This window comes from Triturus cristatus, chromosome 3_2, assembly GCF_964204655.1.
Source record: "Triturus cristatus chromosome 3_2, aTriCri1.1, whole genome shotgun sequence".
Taxonomy (NCBI): Eukaryota; Metazoa; Chordata; class Amphibia; order Caudata; family Salamandridae; genus Triturus; species Triturus cristatus.
The window spans coordinates 937,075,508-937,101,793 of NC_140584.1; positions in this window are offsets into that span (position 1 = coordinate 937,075,508).

The following is a 26,286-nucleotide window of genomic DNA, read 5'->3' on the forward strand; positions in this document are numbered from 1 at the left end:
GAGGAGACTGTCCACCAGGGCCCTAGCCTCCTCCCTTTCTTGTCATTGTTTTTCCATACCCAGCGTACCATCTCACCGCACCACCACCCTTATGACTGATGTTAATCCTTTCCTGCATCTGCTCCTCTTATTCTACACCGACTCTGTCTGTGTCTCCTTTGGGACTTTTCTCTGGAGCCATCCGGGCCTGGAGCCAGGACTCTGCCATCTCCCCTGACTTCCAGTCGGTCCCAGATGTCTTCCAGCGTAGTAGAAATGTGTGAACCGCCCTCGTGTATTACTTTCAATACTGCAGGGTAAAGCAACATATATTTTTGGCCTATTGCTGTCAGTTTTTGCTTGACCCCGCTAAAGGTCTGCCTCTTCTGTTGAACGTTTTGTGTACAGTCTGGGAATATGTGAATTACATGATTCTCGAAAGTGGGGTCACCCCTCCAGTGTACCTACTGCAAGATGGCATCCCTATATTTGAGGATCTCTGTGATATTAGTCCTCAGGGGACCCCCCCTCCCCCCCCCCACCGTGGCAGTGACAGTGCCAGGGACCTGGGAGCCTGCTCCACCTCAAATACCAACAGGCTCGCTTTTGGGATTGTCTCTCTCAGCCAGCCCTCCAGGAACAGCTCCAGTGCACTGCTTTAAGCCTTTTTGGGGAACCCCACAAATTGTAGATTACATCTTTGGGATCGGCCCCTCGCATCCTCTGCCTACATCTCCAGGTTCCGCAACTGGGCTGTGAGTGTTGGCCACCATGGTTTTGAGTGTCAACACCTATCCCTGTAATTTAGATACCAGCTGTTCCTTTGCCACAGATCTTTTAGCCACCTTATGTACATCCACCCCCAGCAAGTTCATGTCCAGAGCGATGGATTGAATCTTTGCTTGACCCCAGTGCCAACTGTCAGTGGGCCACTTCCTGCTCCGGAGGTTGTATACCGGTTTATCTTTGTTTGCTGCGTAACCCTAGGCGCTCTGTCCTTGCCCGTGTCTGTGTCGGCGCTGTCACAGTCGTGTCTTTCTGCCATGTGCTTATATGAGTGTTTGTATGGTCAGTGAGTAACCTTGTTGTCTACTTGTTCCCAGCGCACCCAGCGTGGAGCATGGGCCCACAGGGTACATCATGTCCTCCCTTCAGTGGCTAATCTCTGGTTTCATGGTTGCTGGGCCCCATTTCTATGGGCTATGCTGGCAGGATCCGCTCACCAGTTTGTGGGAGGTCCGGTGGAGGCTCTGCATCTCTCCTTGGTGATTCCCCCTCTTATTCCTTTGGTCGTATTCCCCAGGGCCCCTCTTCCGACTCTCGTGTGTGAGGCCCCTCTGCTGCTGCCACCTGGTCCGCAGTGTGTCCTCAAAAAAGTTTGAGGGGATGTCTCTGGGCCTCAACTCATCCGCAGTGCGGCCCTCTCTGATTGCCCAGGTGCTGTCTGCAGCTCCCCCTCTGTTACCTGCAATCAAGGGCGAGCATGAAGCACTTCGTTCACATAGTTTGTGGAGGCGGGCCGGCCACGTGTCGGGTTCTCTCTTAGGCCCTCGGCTACCTCCTCAGCCACAGGTTCTATGGGCTCATCTCCCTGGGCTCTCTCCGACACCGCAGACAGTAGGCCCCCCACCCGGGCTTCCTACTTGTACTTTGCCGGGCTGCCTGGCAGGCACCTCTGCTCTTAGCACTCTGGATCCCCAGGGCGATGGCATGTCTCCGCTACCTGACTGTTCAAGTGTACAGGGGATTTCTTCGGGCTTCTCCCACGGCTCGTGAGCTCCGTTGCTGGGTCTGCTCGGTAGGAAAGACTCCTCCCTCAGTCCTCCTGCATCCTCTCTGCAGGTTCTCGGACACTCAAAGCTGCAGCCCAGGCCCACGTCACTGAGTTTTCTCCAGCTGGAGCAGAGCAGTTTAGCATTAACCAACCCTCCTGCGTCGCCTCTGCTTACTTCGTCTGCTGCCTTGCCATGTGAGGTCCAGGGCCAGCGCGAGGCTTATCTAACTGCTCAGACCTAAGAGCTCACATCTGGGCCTCCCACAAATCTCCAGCTCACCGGCCCCATGGACGGGCATGAAGCCGATGTATATGCTTCTTATGACAGTCACCACTCAGTTACATGCGTTCCAGGCCATGCGGTCATCCCGGGCGGCATGATGGTTCAGGATCCGTTATGTGTGGACAGAGCCAATGGTTAGTGCTGTTGGTCGGCCATCTTCCCAGTCACGCCCCCTCATCATCATTTTCAATGGTTTTGGTTTTCTGTTAATTTTTAGCATATTGCCCTTTCACTATGAACTGCCAAACGTAAGATGTTTTCTTTTCCCTAACCCCTCAACCTTTGAATCACGTACCTGTTTTCCTTAAGTTTTGCTTAATTTTCTTTATTATATTATTATCTTTATACTTAAACCTTTATATGGTATTACTATAGCGTAAACCTAGACAAACAGAAGCATTCTACATGATCAAAGGCATGCTTAAAGTTGGCAAGTAACAAGAGAGAAGGTTGAGTTGTGAATAGTTAATGCATTGTGATATAGTGTTCTTTAAAGAGATAAGTCTTTAACTTTTTCCTAAATTGATGCAGAGTTGGAGTAGTCCTGAAGGACACAGGGATATTATTCCAGATCCATCCATCTTGACAGGAAGTGACATTACTGGTTATCCCACCAATACCATCTTTAAAAGAAGTCAAGCAAGAGGACTTCATCTCCATCACCCATCAGCACAGGAAGTGACATCACTGAATTTCCCATCATCAATCTGGACAGGAAGTGACATTACTGGTTTTCCCAACAAAAGCGTCTTTAAAAGAAGAAGCCAAAAAATAGGACTTCATTTCCCATCACTCATCAGCACAGGAAATGCACAGGAAATGACATCATGGCACCCTGGGCCCCCAGGACCTAATTAATGACAGCTGCATCACGTACCCAAAGGAAAGCCCGTCTGTCTCCGTCTGCACCTCAAGCACGTCCAGCACCAAGAACCCTAGTCCAATAACTGGCCAGCAATACTCTGCAGCACTCCTTAGGTCGCTAGACCCCGGCTGCCGTTCCACCAACTGCAGCCGCTCTGCACCTCACACCACGGTTTGAGCTTTCACCTGTACCCACTGCTAGTTCTCCAGCAGCCACCCATCCACACACCCCACATAAATACTAAGAATGCTCTTAATACCACCTGCCAACAGACACACAACACAAGCAACAACAACGCCTACACTTCCACCCTACACCACAAGCCTTAGCTAGCCCGTACATTAGCTCCCACTGGCATGCTGCTTGCTTCTCAACACACGATCACTCAGCAAACACACAACTGAAATATGGTACCTTCTGAGCAGCGACGCACCCGACATCCTCTTCATTACAGAGACCTGGCTCAACCCCTTATCAGCTCCCGACATTGCTACAGCAGTACCAGAGGGCTACAAGATTGCTCGACAGGAGCGCCTTGACAAGCCAGGAGGAGGACTCGCTATCATCTACAGTAAATCCGTCAAATGCACAACATCCACAGGGAATGCCACCCTATTCATGGAACACCTGCACTTCAGGCTGCCAATCTCTGAAAAATTCACCCTGAACTGAACCCTTTTTTTTACCACCACCTGGACCCTAGCCACCTTTAAGAACTTCATCACTGACTTTGTTGTTCTCCTCACCATCGACTCCATAGCCTACATTCTACTCAGTGACCTCAGCTTTCACCTGGAAGACCAAATTACCCCAGTTCCACAGCACTCCTCGAAAGCTTGAGTAACCTCAGACTCACCCAGCTTGTTACAGAGCCAACACACACTGCAGGACTAGAGGTGGGCAGTAAACTCTGTGCCGCATGCAGAGTTTGCGGAGTTTTGCCCACTTCGTGCTCCAAACAGATCACGGAGTTCGGCAAAGACTCCGCAACCGCTGGCAGAGCAGAGTTTATCAGCGTGCTCATGACTTTGAACTGCTTTGGGATGGGGGGGGGGGGTGAATGACTTGCTGCAGATGTGTATATATGTATTATGTGTTTCACAGTATTTGGTATTTTTGAAGGAATGTAATATTAAGTTGCCTGATTTCATTGAAAGTCCCGGATCCCGTAGTATGCAGTCATCGCACAATGAGCACTAAATTTAAATATGCGTCCTCATTCCATGACTCACCCTAATTCTATGGTAGAAAACACTGCCCCTTTCCCTTGCTTTGTCTATGCCCATGGTTTTCTTCTGGCCACGGCCACTTCAACACTTGGATGTTGTGTTATCGAAGGCCACACTTTGTGTCCACGCCTCTTCTCATTTGCCACCCATACCTTTTTATCCCAAGTCTCAGAGTGCTCTCAGACATCCACAGAGGGTCACTACAGGTAAGACACAGGAAGTCTCCCACCTTGACAATGGCGGGGCGGTTAACGCTAAGTCCCAGGTGCGTGAGTGCGGTACCCCAGAGGATGCTTTGCTCCAGAGTGCTATACTCCAGAGGATGATCTGTACTGTGAGCGTGAGGCCTAGTCTTCCCGTGGAGAGTATGTATTTTGCCCCTGTTCCTTTCTCTTGGGGAAAAAGAGGGGTGAGTATTCTCTTTCTCTTGGGGTGCAACTAATTCCTGGCATGTTGTTTCTCCTGACAACCACCTGTTGTGTACTGCAGAATCTTTATTAAAATGGTATTAATAATATCAGTCATCATCATAACAATACCATAGTGGTGATAGTGGGAATGGCTGTGGGCATATCCCGGTGACAGCGAGAATCCAGTGCCCAGCACATGAGTAGTTCGTCACTGAGCATCATCGCAGTCTACAGCCCCGTCCACCTCCTCCTGGGAGGGTGCTCAGGGTGAGCCTGTGGTCGGGTTCCTCGGAGGGCCCTGATATGAGAACACATTATACTCGAGCTGCGAACTTGAACGCTGAACCGAGAGCCATCCCGACTGCCAGGCTCCTGTGAAGCCGGTATCAAGGAAATGCACACCCAATGCTGCTGATAATAAGCTGGTGAGTCCTCGCTCGCCATAAACTGCTGTTGACAACAGTTTGTGCGTATCTTTAATTTTATGGAAGCGGACGAGTGTTTCCTTTTCTCTGTCGGGCTCTGCATGTCTGTTCTCTCCATTTTCTCTCTAGGGGTCATTTGATAAGTGATTTACTGTCTCTGGGCGTTAAGGGGCGTGAGGGGATCCCTCTCAGTGATTCATCTTTCTCTATGTGGACAATCTCTACTTCCTGCCCCCTCTTTTATTGGAAATTCTCCCTTTTGTGGGGGGTAAATGACCCCCATTCACCTATAATATCTATCTCTCCTGTGTATTCACGAAGGCAGGCACGCAACAGCCATTGGGCCGACATGACACTCTTTCCTCCACCCTGTCAGGTTCCATTATCCGGGCTTAGCACTTGCCGCCAAAATCCATCTACAGCGATAAAAGACTCTGAATTCCTCTGTGTTTTTCTTCTTTATTAGCTTCTTTTGCTCCATTAGTATTACTGCGCATGCGCGTTGCGCCAAGCAAGAGAAGTCCATGTTATTAGGGTGGCCGAGCAATACTCCGCCCGCTGCCGATCTCGGCGGATTCTTGCGGTAATTTTTTGTAATTATGCAGAATTCTGCGTAGTGAAACTCTGTGAACTCCGCCTAACGCTACGCAGGACACAAACTGGACACCACCTTCACCACAAGTGACAGCATCAAATACAACTCCACCACACAGCTCACATGGACCAAGCACTCTATCATCCTCTTCCAAATCAACACACTTCAGTCAACAGTCCTGCCACACAAGCGCAGCTGGAGCAAAATCACTGAAACAGATTGGCTCATCTCCCCAGGACAGATCAGCCTAGCCCCACAGACAGCCTCAACAAGGACATCAACAACTTCCACAACTGTATCAAGAACTGCGAGGACTCCCTCACACCCATCAAACCCAACAAACATAGTCGATCAAATAAGCAGGACTACTGGTACACAGAAGACCTCTGAGACAACAAAAGACACTGTAAACTACTAGAAAGGAAATGGAGAGACAGCCACGACACCACCAACAGACCTACCTACAAGACTGCACTCAGACACTATTGCCAGCAAATTAGAAACACCAAGAAAAAAGCACTAGTTGACCGCATCGAAGGAAGCTCCAACAGCTGCAATGAGATCTTCTTGATCGTCAAGGATTTTACCTCGCTCTCAGCCACTGTCAACAACATTGATGCCTCCCAACAACCCTTCAACAACCTATCCAACTTCTTCTGTAGTGTAGTTCCTATATCCCTGATAGGCTCTGCGCATTGGAATAATATACACTATAGTTTTAACATAGGACTGAGGTCAGTATGTCTCTATCGAGTACATTAAATTGAATTACTTGTGTGTGCCAGCTAACTCAGAGGTCACTAGAAACTTCTCGAATAAACAAGAAGGGATTAGTTTCTGACAACTGCATAAACATGACAACTTTGTTTCCCTTAGAGTCGGAACAATCTCAGAATCGTGGAAACAATTGATAACAGTTTCACTCAGTCAATCGTGCATGCTTCGTTTCTACAGAGTTGCACAGAAATAGAGATACGGGCGTTTCAATAAAAAGGGTTTATTGAACAGTCTTATTTCTGATGCAAGAGATATGAACTGCTACAATCGTATGACAGGATGCAAAGTACAATACGTGCAGAGTTAGCAGTAGGATAAAATAATACTGCAATAGCATGGTTTGTAGCTATGACATATATTCATAAAATACATACATAAATAACACAGGCTAAAATGTGGATACTCATCTGATGCTTCTAAATAGTTATACCCCAGTGTACCTAACACAAGTGCAGTACGAGGTAAGAAGTAGGTGCTGTTTTCTAAAGTATAGCTAGCTATAGTTTTAGTTTTGCCAAGAGTTGCCAAAAGTTTCTCTAAGTTCTAGTCTGCTCCATACCTTAGAATGTGTGAGGTTGGAATCTCTTTCCGGGACTCGATGTCTAACACCCTGCAAGGGGAATCAGAAACACTGGAGCTGGATTCTCTGCGAGGAGGATGACAGCATCTGGTCAGTGCATCAGGTGGGAACTCGATCTCCTTCCGAACTTGCTGTAGCAAACCGCAAGTAGGCAGTCGAACTGGACTGTACCGGAACCGTGGTTTGCCAGGGCGAGTGCAGGTATATTTATACCTTGAAGGTGTTTAGGAATGCCTGCATTGATGTAAAAGTCGGGCATCGGAACGTCATGAATGAACCCCTAAGGAATAGATGTTCATGCATACTAAATGAGTTCTTGGAGAAATCAATATCCATGCAAGGGAAATTCCTAAAGGCTTAAGAGTCTGGTTTTCCAAGAACTCGTTGTGACGTGGATTGACGGATGTAGGAGACCATGCTTGTATTTGGTTAGCATGGACAATGCCTAAATAAGGGCTGGATTTTCTATGCCTAAATAAGGGCAATATGAATTGTACCTATATAAGGACATAAGTCGGGAAACCTATATACGGAATCTAAATCTACACACAACACCCACTCCAGTTTTGTATGAACGACATTACTAAATCCCAAACATACTAAACATATCTAAAAGAGAGTATTGCATGAGTAGCTAAAACATGCTAAAACATATCTAAAATCATATGTCCTAAAAATGCATTACAAAACCATTGCTATGCATAAGGTGCTGCATATATTAAAAGCAATATTTCATTCTAAGCATATGTGTGTAAAGGTAATGTTAAAAAGAATGAACCAGAAATATATACACCAGATGAAATGGCTCGTTAATACAGAAGAAAAAGGGCCACGACCATTTCATATCAGGTTAACACAAATCAATTGTTGATGTGACAAGGTGGCAAAATGTCCCTGGAAGATTTTCAAAGAATTACGTTCTCTAAGAATAGTTCTACTATAAGCAGATTACTGTGCCAAAAAATGAAAAAAATTTAAATTTGGAAAAAAACATTAATGATAGGAAAAACGTTCCAAAGTTAGTCCCTTGTCTGAAAAGAATGAAGGCCAAATTCAGAGTCTCATCGGAACACTGTGTGCCTGAATCAAAAGTCAGTGTGTGGGCCTGGAGAAAACATGAAATCTTCTAATCCTGTAGACAAAAAGTTGTTTACCGTTGTAGGTGAAAGTTGGAATACCTCGTTTAGAAGATTAATTGCACATGGATGTGAACTATCGCCTTCAGCATTGGTTGCATCAGCAATGTTCGAATTGGATGTTACCTGCGTGCCTGATGTTTCCTCTCGTACCTCAGCAGTAGCAATTTGCGTCTGTGAGATCTCAGTGAATGCCATCATCAGGATTGGTAGCCGCTGGGGACAACAAACAGCATGGGTCGTTACCGGGTCCAGCAGAGTATCGATATCCGTAGGCATGACTGATGGGAGTGTTAGACAGATGTCTAGCACGCATTCTTCACTGCAGAGCAGGCAGCGTAGAACAGGTAAGATGCAATCTTGCCAGATTGGTCTGAATGACAGAAACCATGTGGTGTTTAATTCTCGTAGACGAGGTAAACCCAAGATTTGAACGATGCGCTCACAACACTTCATCTCCAATAGAGCTCTCTCTATGGTGCCTGGAGTGACGCTGGTGATGAGGCTTGCCATATCGTAGCAGTAGGAGAAAAAATAGGATCCCTGCAACGAGTGCTAAAAGGAGTGGCAGTCCGCCAAACACAGAGTGCACGAAGTTCGGAAATATGCTGAGGACTGCTTGAAAAGGTGCTAACAGTCCTGCACACACGTTCTTAAATACATGTATAATACCGCTGGTATTAGACATGTTTAAGATACGACCTAACATTTCTGAGAAATGTACAGGGCAGTTTGTATACAAAAGGGTATGTATCTCTGCAGAAGTCCTTGCGACTTGGAGATCATAGGTTTCTCTGGCCGAGGTCAGTGGCACTGTTTTTTGTAAAAGAATGGCTTTCATTCTGCTTAGAGTATCAATTCGTATAGAAGAGATGTTCAGTGAAGGCCATAAAGACGACACCCTGACTGTGTCTATTTGTGGAAACAAGACTTGCATACAGCAAGTGACCCTGGATGTAACCGTAACTAGATATGGAATACCTGGCAACATGCCACAGCAGCTGTGATCATTCAACATAATGTAACTCCCATTAGAAAGTTGGCCAAAAATTGGATTAATCACTGCAGCCGGTGAACCTTGCAGGTGACAGGATAAGTTTGTAGTGGAACCATCACAGGCCCCGTGTAAGTTAATACCCTGACAAAGGAGAGAACCGCTCAGTGCGTGTTCACAGTTTTCACCGCTAAGAAACACTTCCCCACTCCAACATCTATGTGTGTAAGGTAAATCCCAGGATGTCCTGATGTATTCTTTACCCAACCTTTCATATTTGCCTACTGGTATATGTTTTAGGCAATACTGAAAATGGAAAGTTGTAACAGGCAGAGTAATTTTACCATGTATGATCCACTCAGTAGCTGGTTTTTCTGCCACTGTGAATGGTAATTTTTCCAGTTTTTCAATGCTCAGCATAGTGTAGTCTGCCCCCTTTTGTGCCAGTCTAATCTGTTTATCAGTGAGATTGAATTCTGAAAACAGTGACGTAGTTTTGATTAAACGCCAAGGCACATAGCCTGCACGCACGTTTTGTAGCGTCCAGCCCAATAGCATGATAGAACGTAGCTGAGACTGACCATGTTGCAACATGACCAAGTCCTGTTCCATGATGTCTATGACAGAAGACACAATGCTGTCCAATAAATATATTCTGGACGACAGAGTCGTTAACCCATTGTCTACTACAGAGAGAATTTTCTCTAAATTAATACGATCAATTTCTCGTATTCAGTCTGCAGTCTCTGCTTGGGTAACCTTGCATGCTTCATTATAAGCAGCGTAGATACCAGCATATATGAAACGTTTTTGACGCGGTTTTCTTGGTCCTAGCAAGAATTCCCTAAGGTCTGCGCCTTCTTGAAGTAAAGTTAAATGTTGTTTCACATCCTTCAGTGTAGCTTTCTGTAGCCAATCAAGGCAAAGTTTTCCTACACTGTATGTTGTTACCACCCCCGGATGCTGTCTTTGAACATAGCGTGGGTGTGACCTATTGATAGTGAAACCCTGTGTTTTGTTTTGGAATCGATATTGACAGTTGTTTGTGTCTGTGGGCCAGAGCAACCATTTTTTCCATTCTGGATCTGATCTGTTGAGATGCAAAATATTATGTACGTTGACCTCCCCCCGTGTAGTGCTATTGCTTGCAGGTATAGGTATGGTCGGTGTGTTCATGTCTTTGATCTTGTCTAATCCAAGGCAAGACATTTGTTGGACAGTGTCATTCAAAAACATAATTTGCTCAGGGGTGATACAGGCTCTAAACAAAGCTTCTACCACATGTACTTGCCATTCTTCTGTACCCCAGACAGATTTTGTCTAAATGTTGTCTTTCCAAAAGTCGAAACCCTGTCTAGACAGTTGGGCAATAAAGGCTGCAGAATAAATCTGTTTCGTATTGGTTAACATATTTTTCGTTCCTGTCTTGTTCACATTTTTAAAGTAAAAAGTTTCTGGATTGGACAAATTATAGCCTGAAAAATATGGAAATTTCATAGCAAAAGTTTTCGAACTACCCTTTGGAGGTGTAGCACAATGTTCCCATTGGTTATACATAAATACATTTCTAGGTGTTGCAGATTTAGGCAAGAAATGATGACCATAGTGGTTATAACAATACATTTGTTCATAGTCTGAAGAACCCTCTAAATATTCATGATTTGTGAATACTGCAGACATTTCTAGATCAGACATCATGTTATTAACAGTCTTGAAGTTCCAATCATCAGAAAAGGTACTAGAGGTAATAAAGTCACCTACTGAAATTTTAAATAAATGTGGAATCTTCAAAAGCTCCGACGGGCCAAAAATGTCATATTCAGTTCTGTCCCAAACTATACCCTCTGGTATTGGAACAGCTGTGATGTTCACTGCTGACAAGTCTCTTGCTTCACGATGGGATGATTTGTGTGGCTGGAGAAGTAAGTTCACTCTTTTACTTGCTGTGTCCATTTGAATATATCTTCCATTTATCAGCATACCCAGAGTTATTACCAAAGCTAACCAAAGTAGAAAGAAAAATATTCCAAAAACAATCCATAGTTCAATCCATGGTGAAACCAGATTAGTCTTTTTCAGGAGATGAAAAAATTATTTTGCTTGTTCTTTGAAAGTTCTTTGTGCTGGCGTCGTTTCAGGTTCGCTGGGATCCTCAGAAAACGTATCAAAGTTCATGAAATAGCCAGAGACAGTTCTGTCAATGGTTGGAATTGCATCAGGAGTTGTTGAATTCACTGGAACCAGTTGAGCACTTGTTACTTTGTTGTATACAGGTGTGTCATGATGAACTGTTATTTGGGTTTCAAGAGGGACGAGTTCCATAGCTTTGTTACTTAGTCCTTCATTTCTCACTGCAGAATCTTCAAAGGTGATGAGTCTCTCAGTTTGAACCTCTTGGATTGTAGCTAGATGAGTGCATCTGCTACATTGGCGGAGTCCACTTGACCTACTGCTTAGTATCGGCCACATAGTGTGGTTTGATCAGATCGATGGACAAATCTTTTCTCCATTTTACCAGCAAGGGGCGGCAGTAGTACTGTTCTTGATCCATGGATTGCTAGGACAGGTACTGGTTGTCTGTAAGAAGGCCCAAATTCCTTCTTGTCCACAATCTTTTCTCTGACTAGATCACCAAGCTTTGGGATCCAGACAGGCCTTGCTGGGACGGCCGGTTTTTACCCAGTGATGGTTGGTTTCAGGAGCACGTTGCTTTGTTTCGTTCTTAGTTCATTTAAGTCCTGTAAAACAGCCAAACAATCTTTGATATCAAACTGTTTATTTTCCATCACTGTGCCTTGCATATGAAGGTGCGGTACCAACATTCTAGTTGCAAATAGAACTTCATAAGGAGTGACTCCCCCTAGAGAACTTCTTGGCAAGTTGTTAAGTATACACGCTGGACCCCATAAAGGTGTTTGACCCATCCATCACCCGAACCTAATACCCTAGCTGTTATAGATTGCTTTATGTCCCGTTTTTTTCTTTCCACAACAGAATTTCCCTCAGGATGGAATGGAGAAGAATACCGCATTGCTACGCCTAAACTGGCCATGGCTTCTTTGTAAGCTCAAGAGCTAAACGCAGGACCCTGGTCAGAATGTAATGTGCCAATTGCATATGTGTTGATAAAGACTCGCAAATCTTTTATAACAGTTCGAGCGTCAGCAGAGCGCTGAGGCCACATCCATAGGACCCTAGAACACAAATCCACTGCGACCATGATATATTTATAGTTATCATCCCTTTGTAAGGGACCGCAGTGGTCCAGGTAAACACATGCTAATGGTTTATCTGAAATTAACAGGGGCGTCTGCACAGGACGTTTCACAGTTGAGACTTTCATCTTTGGGCATATTTCACAGTTCAAAACATAATTCCTGATCTGTTTCCTAATGCCTGGTCACCAGTATCTCTGTTTTAATAACGATACTGTGGCGGAAACACCTGCATGGGCGATTCCTTCATGTGCTGCTAGGATTAGTCCTAATCAATGTTCCATGTTTGGTTTTACCCTATCCCCCACTCCAGGGATTCGAGCAAACAGAACATTGTTCGCATCAATTATATATGAGTATTTGAGTGGAAACTTTTTGGGTAACGCTGCACCTCTGCCTTTGCTTGAAGCATTGACAGCCAGCATTATTTCACTGTCTATTTTTGTTTTTGAACGAGTGATTGCAGCTACGGAAGCCGTTTGCACAGCCCCTTTTGCGGCTTCATCAGCCAATGAATTCCCTTCAACGTGAGCGCCATCACGTTGATGACTCAGTGTGTGTATCACATGAGTCTTTTGAAGTCTGTTTTGCAACTGAACTACTTGTTCCCAAAGCGTTTTATGCTTGATTGTGCCACCTTTTGCATCTTTGAAACCATTTTGAAGCCAATTCTGTAAATATTAATTGTATGATTGAACACAGTAAAAAGAATCGCACACTATGAGTGTGGGGAATTAGCGATCCGTGTTTTCAAGTGCCATCTTGAATGCTTGTAGTTCAGCTCGCTGAGCTCTACAATCTCCTAGAGATTGCGTTTTTGTGACCATTGGTCTGAATTTGCCATCGCGCATACCACCTTTAACGATCGCGCACGCTGCACTGTAAGCTTGTTTACTCCCCATAGCGGGTTGTGCAGATCCGTCAGTATAAATTATAAATTCGTACTGATCAAGAGGGAGAATTTCAGTAGGCAGAGGACATTCGTGTTGGTATTGCAGGAATGCTTGTGTTTTCAAATAAGGATCAAAAACATATTCAACATCAGTTGCAGCAAGATAATTAACCCATTGTATCCATCTTGGATGTAAAGCTTTTGTATTCGGAATGCTAGCTTTAGTAACTGCCTCTAAGGCTGGTACAGGAGTCACTACCATAATGCGTTTCCCCTGTGCTAGGGCTCTTTCTTTTGCTACAGCGGTTTGAACTGCTGTCAGAATCTTTTCTGTAGAAGTGAAATTCATTTCTGCTTGTGTATACAAGTGTGATTTGTATGCAATTGGTACTTTGTCACCTTTGTTAAAAGTTAAGTAGGTGAATCTGCATTGACCCGGAATGTTTCGGATCACTAAGTTGCGTACATTTACGCGTGTTTGCCAGTGTTTTGTTGCTAACATGTCTGTTTGAAGTGCACGCAGAATTTCTATGTGTTCTTGTGTCCAAGTTGTGGCTTTGAAATCAGGTTTGATTAATTCGTAGAGAGGTTTAACCCTCTCTGCGTAGTTTAGAATGTATGTTCTTCCAAAATTCAGGAAACCTAGAATCGACTGTAAGTTCTTCAGCTTTTTTGGAGGTTGGAGCAGCGCACACTTTTCAAAAAAGTTGGCTGCCAGGCTTTTTTCTTCACTTGATAGTTCATATCCAAGGAAAAGGACGTTGAGATGGGCAATTCTGGACTTTTTAAAGTTGAATTTGTAACCCTCAGAGGCGAAGCTCAATATAATGGTGTTCACCCTGTTCAAGTGTCTTTCCAGGTCATCGTCTATCAGATATATATCATCGACATATGACAATGCCTCGTCATCATAAATTTGTAGTAACTCTGTTACTATTGCTGAGAATTAGGCCTGGGCGAAAATTTCGTTCCGTTCGCGGAAATTGCGATAATTTGACATTTTCGCGTTCCGCGAGAGCGCGAAAATGTAAAAAAATCCTGTTTCCGCAGCTTGGCGATAATTTGTATCTTGCTCGCGCTGTAAAATAATACATTCTCGCACACGCGCGATCGCCTTACCTGAATCCCTGCGTTCGCCGACAAGTTTTCTTGATCCGGTCGCGTTCTCCATGAGATGTTGTATTGTTTTTAGCCATTTGCGCTGTCTCGCGACAGTTCGCGCCCGCAGTGACGTCATGCGTTGCGCGATCACGTCTTTCTTCTCGCGATCATGCACCGCGAGACAACTTAAAACAAGATGGCCGCGCCCGCAAGCAACCACATGGGTAAGTTGGCGACCCGCAACCATGCAGAAAATCTCGCGAACATGCCGGAAAAAAACTTCCGCATCTTCGCGATATTTCCGCTTGTTTGCGATAATTTTAAACATTTTCGCGATAATTTGCGAAAGTTAATTTCGCAAATTCCGCCCACCCCTACTGAGAATAACCCCGGGCTGTTCTTGAACCCCTGTGGGAGTCGACAAACTTGGCTCTGAGTCCCCATAATTGATAAAGCGGTCAAATATCTACCTTCAGGTGCAATATTTTGACAAAAGAAAACATTTGAAATGTCTAATGTGGTTTTGTATTTTTTACGCACAATGTTATTCATTAATGCTGTACTGTGTGCATTTTGCACTGCAAATGTTTTACAACATGAGTTTAGGTGTATGTAATCCAAAACTAGACGATATGTATTGTCTGGTTTGGAGACTGGAAACAAAGGATTGTTCATTGATGATGTGCATGTTTCAATCACCCCCTGGTATTCAAGTTGATCTAAGATCTCCCTGACTTGTTTTTTAGCTTCTTGCTTAACTGGGTACTGCCTTTGTGCAGTTGGTTGATTTTTTTAACTGGATTTTGTGGTGAAGTGAGTCCTCATCCCTTCCTACATGAGTCTTATATAATGCTGGGGCTTGGGCCCCTGCCCATTTCCTGGCATAAGTGTATTTTAAATGTACTGGAACATGGTTAGAGAAACCTGGCATGATGATGTCTTTGCCATGTGGGCACTCCCTTACAAATTCTGGTGGCCAGCCTTGTTCTGCTAGAAGTATATAATAACCCTTTGAAAGTCGCTCCCAAAAGAGTGCTTTCACTTTTCTTGTTATGTCTCCCTCCATCCGGAGTGTTATTTCATATAACCTATGCGGAGAACTAACCCTGGTATCTGCAGTTTCAACTTGAATGTCCTCATTCAAGTCCACTGTTTCCAGAAGCCCCTTCAGGTTCTGGTGAGCTACTGTAACAACTGCTGCGCTGTCCAACATTGTCTGAGCCCATTCTCCGTTCTTTAGTTGTGTTCTCAGAATCCTCAGCATGTCTGATCTTCAGACCTGCTACCTTCTTCTTGGAGAATTGAGGTTTTGGTTTGTTTTTCTGAACGTGTTGATCGTCTTTGGACTTTATGCGTTATTCTTTGTTCGCTGACCGTCCTCTTCTTTCGGATGTCTGTGATGATATCTGAAAGGTACGAGAGGAATGTTTATCAGCATCTTGATACCTGTCAGGTTTTCTGATATTATCCCTATTCCTGAGGTTATACCTCCTTTCAGAGTGCTCCTTTTGAGGAGACCTACCTCTGGATTGAGAATCTTTTTCTTTTGAATGTTGTTTGTTATTTTCACACTTCTTTATAGAAGAGGTAGGATTGTTTTTAGTAAAGGCCTTTTCAGGACTTTCAGACAGTTGTGGTTTAACTGTGTAATTCTATTAAATTTTGTATCTGATTAAGTAATTCTATATCTGACATTGCTTCAATGTCAGGATGAGGTGTGTAGCCAGCTAAAATCGGACATGTTGCTACTGGTCTACCTAGTGAACCGAGCCTGGTTATGTGATTGTAATGTTTTAGGGCGCCTTTAAACCAGAGATCATGCTCCTGGTATGTGAGTGGAATTTCAATATGCTTGAAAGGAATATATTCCTCAGGTGGTTCATCTTCTTCGAAGAAGTAAAACAAATGTGTTACTGGATTTGATTCTGGAAATGTAATCCATGAGTAGAATACCTCTGTCTGGTGATATTCATGTGCCTCTATTACAAAAACTGCTCTACCACTTCTTGGTGTTAGGCCATGTTTTATAAGTTTTAGAGTCATGGCTCTTCTTAAATTTGGTGGGATGTGTATAACATCCGCATCGGTTTCATTTAACCCTGTATGGTTTAAACCTGTTGCGGCTGGTTCAACCGTAACGTTTCCATCTGCCATTGTTTAATAACATTGCAGAAGAAGTTTCAAGGGAACAAAGATAAGGTGCACAATATTTTGGAACACTGTATCCTTCAACGTTGAACAAACCAAACAGCTAATACATAGGATTTTTGTCTTACTCAGCTATGGCGGATATTATTCCTACCCGCTACAGACGTCTTATGGAGTATTACGAGTAGGGGTCTCTGAGAAAAGCACGAATGAGTTACTTCAGTATCTAGCGTTAAATTAGTGCCTTACCAAACCGTTGGGCGCCATGTAGTGTAGTTCCTATATCCCTGATAGGCTCTGCGCATTGGAATAATATACACTATAGTTTTGACATAGGACTGAGGTCAGTATGTCTCTATCGAGTACAATAAACTTAATTACTTGTGTGTGCCAGCTAACTTAGAGGTCACTAAAAACTTCTCGAATAAACAAGAAGGGATTAGTTTCTGACAACCGCATAAACATGACAACTTTGTTTCCCTTAGAGTCGGAACAATCTCAGAACCGTGGAAACAATAGATAACAGTTTCACTCAGTCAATCGTGCATGCTTCGTTTCTACAGAGTTGCACAGAAATAGAGAGACGGGCATTTCAATAAAAAGGGTTTATTGAACAGTCTTATTTCTCATGCAAGAGATATGAACTGCTGCAATCGTAAGACAGTATGCGAAGTACAATACGTACAGAGTTAGCAGTAGGATAAAATAATACTGCAATAGCATGGTTTTTAGCTATGACATATATTCATAAAATACATACATAAATAACACAGGCTAAAATGTGGATACTCATCTGATGCTTCTAAATAGTTCTACCCCAGTGTACCTAACCTAAGTGCAGTACGAGGTAAGAAATAGGTGCTGTTTTCTAAAGTATAGCTAGCTATAGTTTTAGTTTTGCCAAGAGTTGCCAAAAGATTCTCCAAGTTCTAGTCTGCTCCATACCTTAGAATGTGTGAGGTTGGAATCGATGTCTAACACCCCAGAAGGGGAATCAGAAACACTGCAGCTGGATTCTCTGCGAGGAAGATGACAGCGTCTGGTCAGTGCATCAGGAGGGAACTCGATCTCCTTCCGAACTTGCTGTGGCGAACAGCAAGTAGGCAGTCGAACTGGACCGTACCGGAACCGTGGTTTGCCAAGGCAAGTGCAGGTATATTTATACCTCGAAGGTGTTTAGGAATGCCTGCATTGACGTAAAAGTTGGGCATCGGAACGTCATGAATGAACCCCTAAGGATTAGATGTTCATGCATACTAATTGAGTTCTTGGAGAAATCAATATCCAAGCAAGGGAAATTCCTAAAGGCTTAAGAGTCTGGTTTTCCAAGAACTCGTTGTGACGTGGATTGACGGATGTAGGAGACCATGCCTGTATTTGGTTAGCATGGACAATGCCTAAATAAGGGCTGGATTTTCTATGCCTAAATAAGGGCAAAATGAATTGTACCTATATAAGGGCATAAATCGGGAACCCTATATACGGAATCTAAATCTACACACAACACTTCCACAGCAAAATCGCAAACATCTACAGCAACTTTGCACACCAACCCAACCCCAGAGAACTCATCGTTAACCTACCCACTACCAACCAAGACGGCTGACTGACCGAATGGACAACACTCATCAGAAACGACTTGGCGGCAATCATGTCGGCCATCCACTTAGTTGTCTCAATGGGATCATGCCCCCAGGAGATCTACAACCTAGGAACATTACCAATCAGCATCACCATGACCATTCAACAGCACCTCCATCATGCCTGCCACTTTCCCAGATGAATGGAAACTTGCTGAAATCAACAACCTCCTCAAGAAACCCACAGTCAGCATGGATGATCTGAGCAACTTCCGACCCATATCCCTGCTATCCCTGCTCCCCTTACCAACCAAAGTGATTGAGAAGGCCATTATCAAGCAACTCCCAACCCACCTCCAAGTTCACCATCTTCTAGACAACACACAATCAGGATTCAGAAAGAACCACAGCACCAAAACAGCACTCATCGCTGCCACCGTCGAAATTCGAAACATCCTGGACAGAGGAGAAACAGCTTTTCTCATCCTGCGCAAACTCTCTGCAGCCTTTTACAGTTTCCCCCACAACACTCTCATCAGAAGACTCCGCCAGATTGGCATACAAGGACCACTGTTAAATGGATCTGTTCTTCCTCATGGTCAGGCTGCCACCCTTCACATCAGAGACCAAGAAATTGATATGCGGTGTCCCACCAAGATCACCCTTCAGCCCCACTCTTTGCAACATATATATGATTCCGCTCACCATCATCATCCGATCACAAGAAATCACCTTGAACTCCGACGCCGATAACACCCAACTCTCTCCCTCACGGTCAAGACAAACACTACCAGAATCAGCTTCACCAACTGCATGACTATGGTGGCAGACTGGATGCGAACTAACTGCCTGAAGCTCAACTCTGAAAAGCTGGAAGTACTGGTCTTTGGCAACACGACCTCCTCATGATATTCTACCTGGTGGCCATCGGAACTAGGACCAACACCCACACATCACGCAAGGAACCTAGGGGTCATCCTAGATGACAAACTAAAAATGATGGCTCAAATCAATGCAGTGTGCACCTTCTGCTTTCACATCCTATGCAAGCTGTGAAATATCTTCAAATGGTTGCCTCTCCACACAAGATGGACCGTCACACAAGCACTCATCGCCAGTGGACAGGACTACGGCAACACTTTCTACACCGGAATCCCCACACAACTCCTAAGCAGACTCCAGACCATCCAGAATCCACCCGCAAGACACATACTTGACACCAACCTCAGGAAGCTTCACTGGCTACCCAGTCACAAGCTCAGGCAATTCAAACTTCTCGTGCACACATATAAAACCCTCCAAAACACCTGAATAGCCGCATACACTTTCACCAACCCACCAGACACCTACGCTCTGCCTCACTCTCACTGCACACATGCGTTGCATCCGCTAAAGCAAACCTGGAGGTAGCTCATTCTCCAACATTCTCCTACATTGCACTCAAGACATGGACAGACCTCCCTCTACACATCAGAGCCTCCTCCTCACTTACTGAGATCTGAAAGAAGCTGAAGACCTGGCTCTTCATACAAGCACCTTGGGACCACACACCTTGCACCTCTAGGGTGATTAGTATGCTATACTAATAAACATAAGATAACATCCTGGGTGCATAATCTTGCTTTGCCATTTTTCTTTTTTTGTTGCAATGGTTGGTTTGTAAGGCACAACATGAACACGGGCATTCTCTGAGGATTGCCTTTTGGCTTGGGCCAAGCTTCCAAAGGCAAACCAGGGTGCCCTCCTGCAAAGGGATTTATCTGTTTTTACTAGATTAGTTGACAATAACCTTATAAGCCACTTTTTCAAAGGAATACTTTATTAAGTTCTTTTTCTGAAAGAAACCTTAACATGTAGTCAAGAACAACATAAAAAACAATAGCTCTAGACCCGAACCAAGCAGGACTGTAGGAGCATATTATTGGCACAACGCTCTTCTCAAAGCTCTTCCTTCTTTGAGAGTGACAGGCATCTTACTGCGAGGGTGGGCGGGGCTGATTTCCATAGCATGGGGGAAATGAAAGTATGTTTCCTACTGAACACAAAGGTAGGCAGTCTTACAATTAGGAAGGCATGCCACCACTCCATTTAAATGTAAAATACTTGGAAGATCAATCTGAAAATCATGTATTAGTCCGAAACCTAGTTAGAGTTTTTTAATTTCCTTCCTAGCAAACAAACTACTGAATAGTCAAATACTTGTTCCCCGATTTAATATCAGGAAAACGAGTTAAATATATTTCAGACAGAATGTCCCTATGCTGTAGTCAGTGAGCTTTTATATGCTAGACGTAATAAAAACAAAAATGGAACAGTATATAAGCTTTCAAGGCCACAGTGTTCCATTCGTCAAATATAACACATTATTGAGTTTGATTTTTTTTTATTTTGAGTAAAAGAAAACAAGAAAAATATAATATCCAATTTGTGCAATTGCAGAATAAAATTAGGTACAATTACAACATTTGAGAATAATTATTGAAGCCTTAAAATGTAAAACAAAAACACAATAATATATTTTAAATATGAGTGTTGTTAACAAAATATTAGCTTTAGGTGCAGATATACAATTTCAAAAAAATGCTAGTAAAACTTAGGACATGAAAACGAGGTTTACACTCTTAATAGTGTCCTGTAGTTATGGAACTACCGCGGAAATTATCGGACAAAGAATTAAAGCACCCAGTCCGGCAAACTTCTATTTCACGAAGATTTTTCTGATGTCAGAGGTGATAGCTGAGAGTGTGTGTGTGTGTGTGTGTGAGAGAGGTACCCCTCCCACAATAGTTAATAATAGCATGTCAATAAATGCAAGTGTTTCTAAAGGCAAAATGTGTCAGTGGTACGATTTAAAATGGTACATACGGTCAAACATAATCATTCTTTCACAGTTTAGACCCACGTTCCTAGAATGCAGTCGTCTTCGATATTTAGATCACACACCTCTGTGCATTCTGTGACTGATACATGGTTCTTATGGCTAAAAGGTCACAGTGATATGAAATTCAGAGAGGCCCATATTAGCTCATAAAATCGATGCCATGGTCTGAGAGTTTAGTGATTTCAAATATCTAACTTCCCACTCAGTCTGTTCTTGTTTATTTAATTTAAAATTACCTTTCGTCATACAGATGCAGTGTTTTTGCGGCGGATGTCCCTGGTCTTGGAAGAATTAGCCTACTGCTGTACGTTTACCTGGTCCCAAAATGAGGAAACAGTGTAGGTTCGTCCTGCCGTGCTATGGCTGTATGGTCACTCGCGCATACTGTCCCTCAGGCATTTCCTGCATTGCATAGGGTAAATAGTGTCGGCTGATTCACATTTGTATGACCTTTGCACCTGGATCAGAGGAGTATGAGGAGTTTCGTTTTTGGATCTTGTACATGAGAGTTTGAGGGGTTTGCACTGGTTCCCCATGCAGGGGTACGGTCTGTTTATGGGGGTCACTGTAAGTTAAGCGGATGGCCTTCCAGCCTGCGGGTGCAGTAGGGGGGTCTTTCTTCATATGCTCAATCTAGATATCTCTTTCGGCTTGACAGGGATCATTTTGGCGAAAGTTCTTTCTTCCACAAGCACAACAGGAGTATTTTCGTCAAAACTCCAGTTCCAGCCATTTCATGACAGCCAGTCAACATTTTTTCTGTAGTTTGGATACAAGCCTAAAAAGGGGTGGTTGTTTCCGAAATACAAGAAAATGAATGTCCCTGACCATCCCCGTGCCCTTAGAGGTTCTATTCTGGCGCCCATGATGTTTAACATTTACATGGAACCATTGGGTAAGGTAATGCTTGGAACGATCATCCCCATCCACTGCTATGTGGATGATGGCCAGCTATGTCTGCAAGTGACCGGCCCGACTGACATTCATTGAGGGAGACTGGAGCTACCATTGAACACTGCATTTACTGCATGCACAACTCCTCTCAAATGGAATGCCTTCTCATCTCTTGTCCATCTAGCTCTTCTCTGCATCACCCTCTCTCTTCGCTAGCCGCTCTTGGTGTCACCCTCACTCGTGACTTTTGGGTTACGTTTTTGCGTTTCTCTCCAGATTCTTCTCTGAACTTTAGACTCCACATTATGAAACTGGTTCCACTCCAGCATGCTCATTTCAGAGAGAATCAAAATGCTGAAGGCCATTAAAAATCAAGGCTGTGAATGCTTTTGAAGGAAAAGGGATTATTGATACTATTTGTATTTTTGTTTGCATGTATGTGGTTCCCTCCAAAAACCCGGTAACATCACTTAAATACAATCAATCATCTACTTCCAAAATATTGATTGTATTTAAGTGATCATTATTCTCATTAGGAGATATGTCATTGTTATTATTTTTATTGGAATAGATGTTTTCTTCATGAAGTGTAGGACAAATTTGATTTCACCTCTTTCATGAATTATTGCTAAATTCATTGTGTATGTGTACTCCTTTTAACTTGATCTATAGATATATAAATATTTTTGTATTTTCAACAAAAGATATTCCCGTGTTTTGTGCTTTATTCATTTATTGATTTTGTCAAAGGACAATTGGGTGTCTGTCCGAATTTGACTCACCCTCAGAGTAAGTCCAATATAAATAACTACAGAATCTTCTTTAAACAAAATCCCTTGTAGGCACCTTGACCTGTCGCCATTGGACTAGGTGGCACCTTAAAAGTTGTATAAACTTTTTTTAACCTTCCTTCAATACTGTTTTTTATAATCTCCCTTCAATACTTTTGCTTTAGTGTTCAAAGCATTAATCAGTTTATCCGTTTGTTCGAGTTCAAACATCTGTTTGATTGATCTGTGCCTATTTCTATCTGGTTGATGATCATTGGCTTCATTAGGCTGGGACTGTATGTTTTTTAATACCTATTTAAAGTATCTCTGTCTTGGGCAAAGCGAAGCCGATGCAGATCCAACGAATCAGACATCAGAACACCGAAGGGACTGGCTTGAGGCCTCAATCAATCAATCAACCAGGGGAATTGTAAGCTCACTACTCACCCGTGAGGGTCTCAAAGCGCTGAGGGGGGGGGACGCAGATCTGTCTAGCCGAAGAGCCAGGTCTTGAGGGTCTTCCTGAAGGTGTTCCGGGAGGGGGCGAGTCTGATGTCTGCTGGTAGTTTGCGCTAGGTCTTGGCCGCAATGTGAGAGAAGGATGTATCGCCTGCTCTGGATCTGTGGATGTGCGGGGTTTCGGCCAGTGTGAGGTTGGAAGATCAGAGGTTTCTTTTGGGTACGTGGAAGTTGATTCTGTCGTTGAGGTATTTGGGTCCGTTATTGTGTACGTATTTTTAGGTGTGCGTGAGGATCTTGAAGATCACTCTTTTTTCCACGGGGAGCCAGTGGAGTCTTTGTAGGTGTTGGCTGATGGGTTCGTGCCGGGGGATGCCAAGGACGAGTCAGGCGGCGGTGTTGTGTATTGTCTGGAGTTTGCGAAGTAGGGACTTGTTGATGCTGGCGTAGAGTGCCTTTCTATAGTCCAGTCTGCTGGTGATGAGTGCGTGGGTGACTGTCTTCCTTGACTCAGGGGGGATCCATTTGAAGGTCTTGCGCAGGATGCGGAGGGTGTTGAAGCAGCTGTAGGTGACGGCATTGACCTGTCGGTGAGTGATGAGTCAAACACGATGCCGAGGTTTTTGGCGTGGTCAGAGGGGGTGGGTGGGCTCCTGAGGGTGGTTGGCTGCCAGGTGTTGTCCCACGCTGAAGGGATGGTTTCAAGTACGAGAACTTCTGCCTTCTCGGCATTGAGCTTGAGGCCTAAATCCTCTTCGACATTTCCTGAAAGACACATTACATACATTTATTAACTTAGTCATAATAATAAAAACAGTAATCATGTATTAGGACCAGAACCAACTGAATATCAGAGAAACAATAAAATACATTTTGGAAAGAATAATGAAACAAGTGAACATCAGTACCATCCTGTAGCAAAGCAGGACCAAATCAGGAGACGATTGATTCAGTTTACCAAAATACTGTGCAAAAATTGAAGAGAGGGACCCCTTTGCCTAACCAAAGGAAAAGGGTACTATTAAGTAGAAAACAAAGTTATCCTTTGGTTCCTTCTCACTCACAGTAACACACTTCTAATCACTCTTTCAATCATCCTTTCAATTGAACTCAAAATCATCTCAAACCCATACAGTAAACCCACAATATGTCAAAAGTAGAAATCTGTACAAATGTAATTTTAAGAAACAGTGATTTATTGTTGACTTGATGTGTCTGTTCTCTTTATTTTATAAAAAACAAACTGTTAAAAACAATACAAAATTTCCAATAGTATTATTCATTCAAATATAGAAAAAACAATTCATACACGATTGTACCCTTATACTACTAGGGGAAAAGTTAACACTTTTACTACGAATCCTAAAAGAGAGAAGAAAAGACAATGCACTTTGTCATTCAAAGGTACACATTAGTAAAAAAAAAATGTTGCTAGCAAGAACCAGATACATCAACTTCTGTTTGGTATCTACTGATTTCGCCGGCCCGCATCACTGAGTTTTCTGCAGCGGGAGCAGAGCATTTGAGCATCAGCCCACCCTCCACTGTCAGCTCCTCTTACTTCGTCTGCTGTCTCACTGTCATCAGGACTCCCGGCCCAGGGTGAGGCTTCTCCAACAGCTCAGACCGCAGTCGCAGCACAGGGCTCACATCGAGCCTCCCACAAATCTCCGGCTCCCTGGCCCCATGGATGGCCATGGAGTTGACGTATATGCGTCTTATAACAGTCACCACTCAGTTACATGTGTTGCAGGCAATGCAGGTACCCCTGGGCTGCAGGATGGTTCAGGATACGTTATGTGGATGAAAAGCAGGGTTGGATTGGGATTAAAAATTGGCCCGGGCACGCAAAAAAATGTGTCCCACATTTGCATATTGCCTTTCCGCAAAACACTGCTTCGGCTAAATTTTATAAAAAGAGTGGGGGGGGGGAGAGGTTAAAAAAAATGCACGGATTGGTTTACACAGGTGAAACACAACTGAAAACAAGTGAGGCCACATTTGCTCAGGCCCTCTACCCCCGCTCACTATGCATATATTAATGGGCTGGCACGGCGAGAGAAAGGAAGTGACACCTCTGCCCGTTGATAAAAGGGAGGTAATGGATGCCCATCTACCTCCAGAAAGGCCACTCAGGCACCCACTGTGCCACTGGCGGCATCAAACAATGCAGAAACCGCCCAAATCGGCCTCCCAGGCTGCTCAGAAAAGCAGCCACAGCTGGAATTCGGATACCGGCCTCTCGGGCATTGCCGCAGTGCATGCGTTACCAATCCGACGCTGGCGGAAAGCCGCTGGTGGGTGCTTCTGGTCGGCCATAGCCATGCACCCTCATCATCATTTTCATTGGCTTAAATTTACAGCCCAATGGAGTGATACAAAAGTCAACTTCCTAGATATTTGTATTAAAAATCAGGAATGCACATTACAAGTGGAACTGTTCACAAAATCGACAGATAAAAATACACTCTGACACTATGGGAGAAATCATCCTAGATCTCAAAAAGATAATATTCCCTTCGGGGAATTTTTGTGTCTTCAACGCAATTGTACAACTCTTGATGATTTCTATTTACATTCAGAGCCTCTTTAAGATAGGGGCTACCCTAACAAACTGATAAAACACTAGTTGAAAAGAGCAAGGTTTTATGATTGTGACTATCTTCTTGATATGTCAAAAGAAAGAGGAAAGAAAAAGACAAATAGGTTAATGTTTGTGAGTCAGTTTTCTGAAGATAGCAACCAAATGAAAAATATTTTCAACGAGAAAATTGTGAACGATGGCCAGGAAAATCAGTTAGAGAAACCTCTCTCTGCATTTAGACGTAATAAAAATCTGCGCAATGTATTAGTTAAGACCTAAAAAAATACTGAGGTGAGTAGACAATCCACCTTAGATAATATCTATTTCTACAATTCTTTCAAAGATTTCGATATTTTTATTCACTTCGCTTAATGTTGGAGTAAAGGTTGATTTGGGCTTGATGCCAGAAACATTAGGAGGGGCCAGATATGTTCTATCTTTGAAAAATGTATTAGAGTAGTATATAGTGGAGCAGTAGGGGCAAAACTGAGACCTATTCGTAAAACCTCTCCCTCTTCTTTAGAAAGACTATTATGTGAGAGATTAATAATAGGAAGTTCCTCTACCTCCAATACCTTTGGTTCCTGGTTTAAAAAAAATCCTGCGGTGGATGTGTCCTCACTTGTTTCTCTCTCCCAAAGTTTCTGTAATTCCTTTGGCCTCTCTTCTGGCATGAGTCTAAAAAAAGGCTCTCGTCAGTATTTTGGAGTGATCT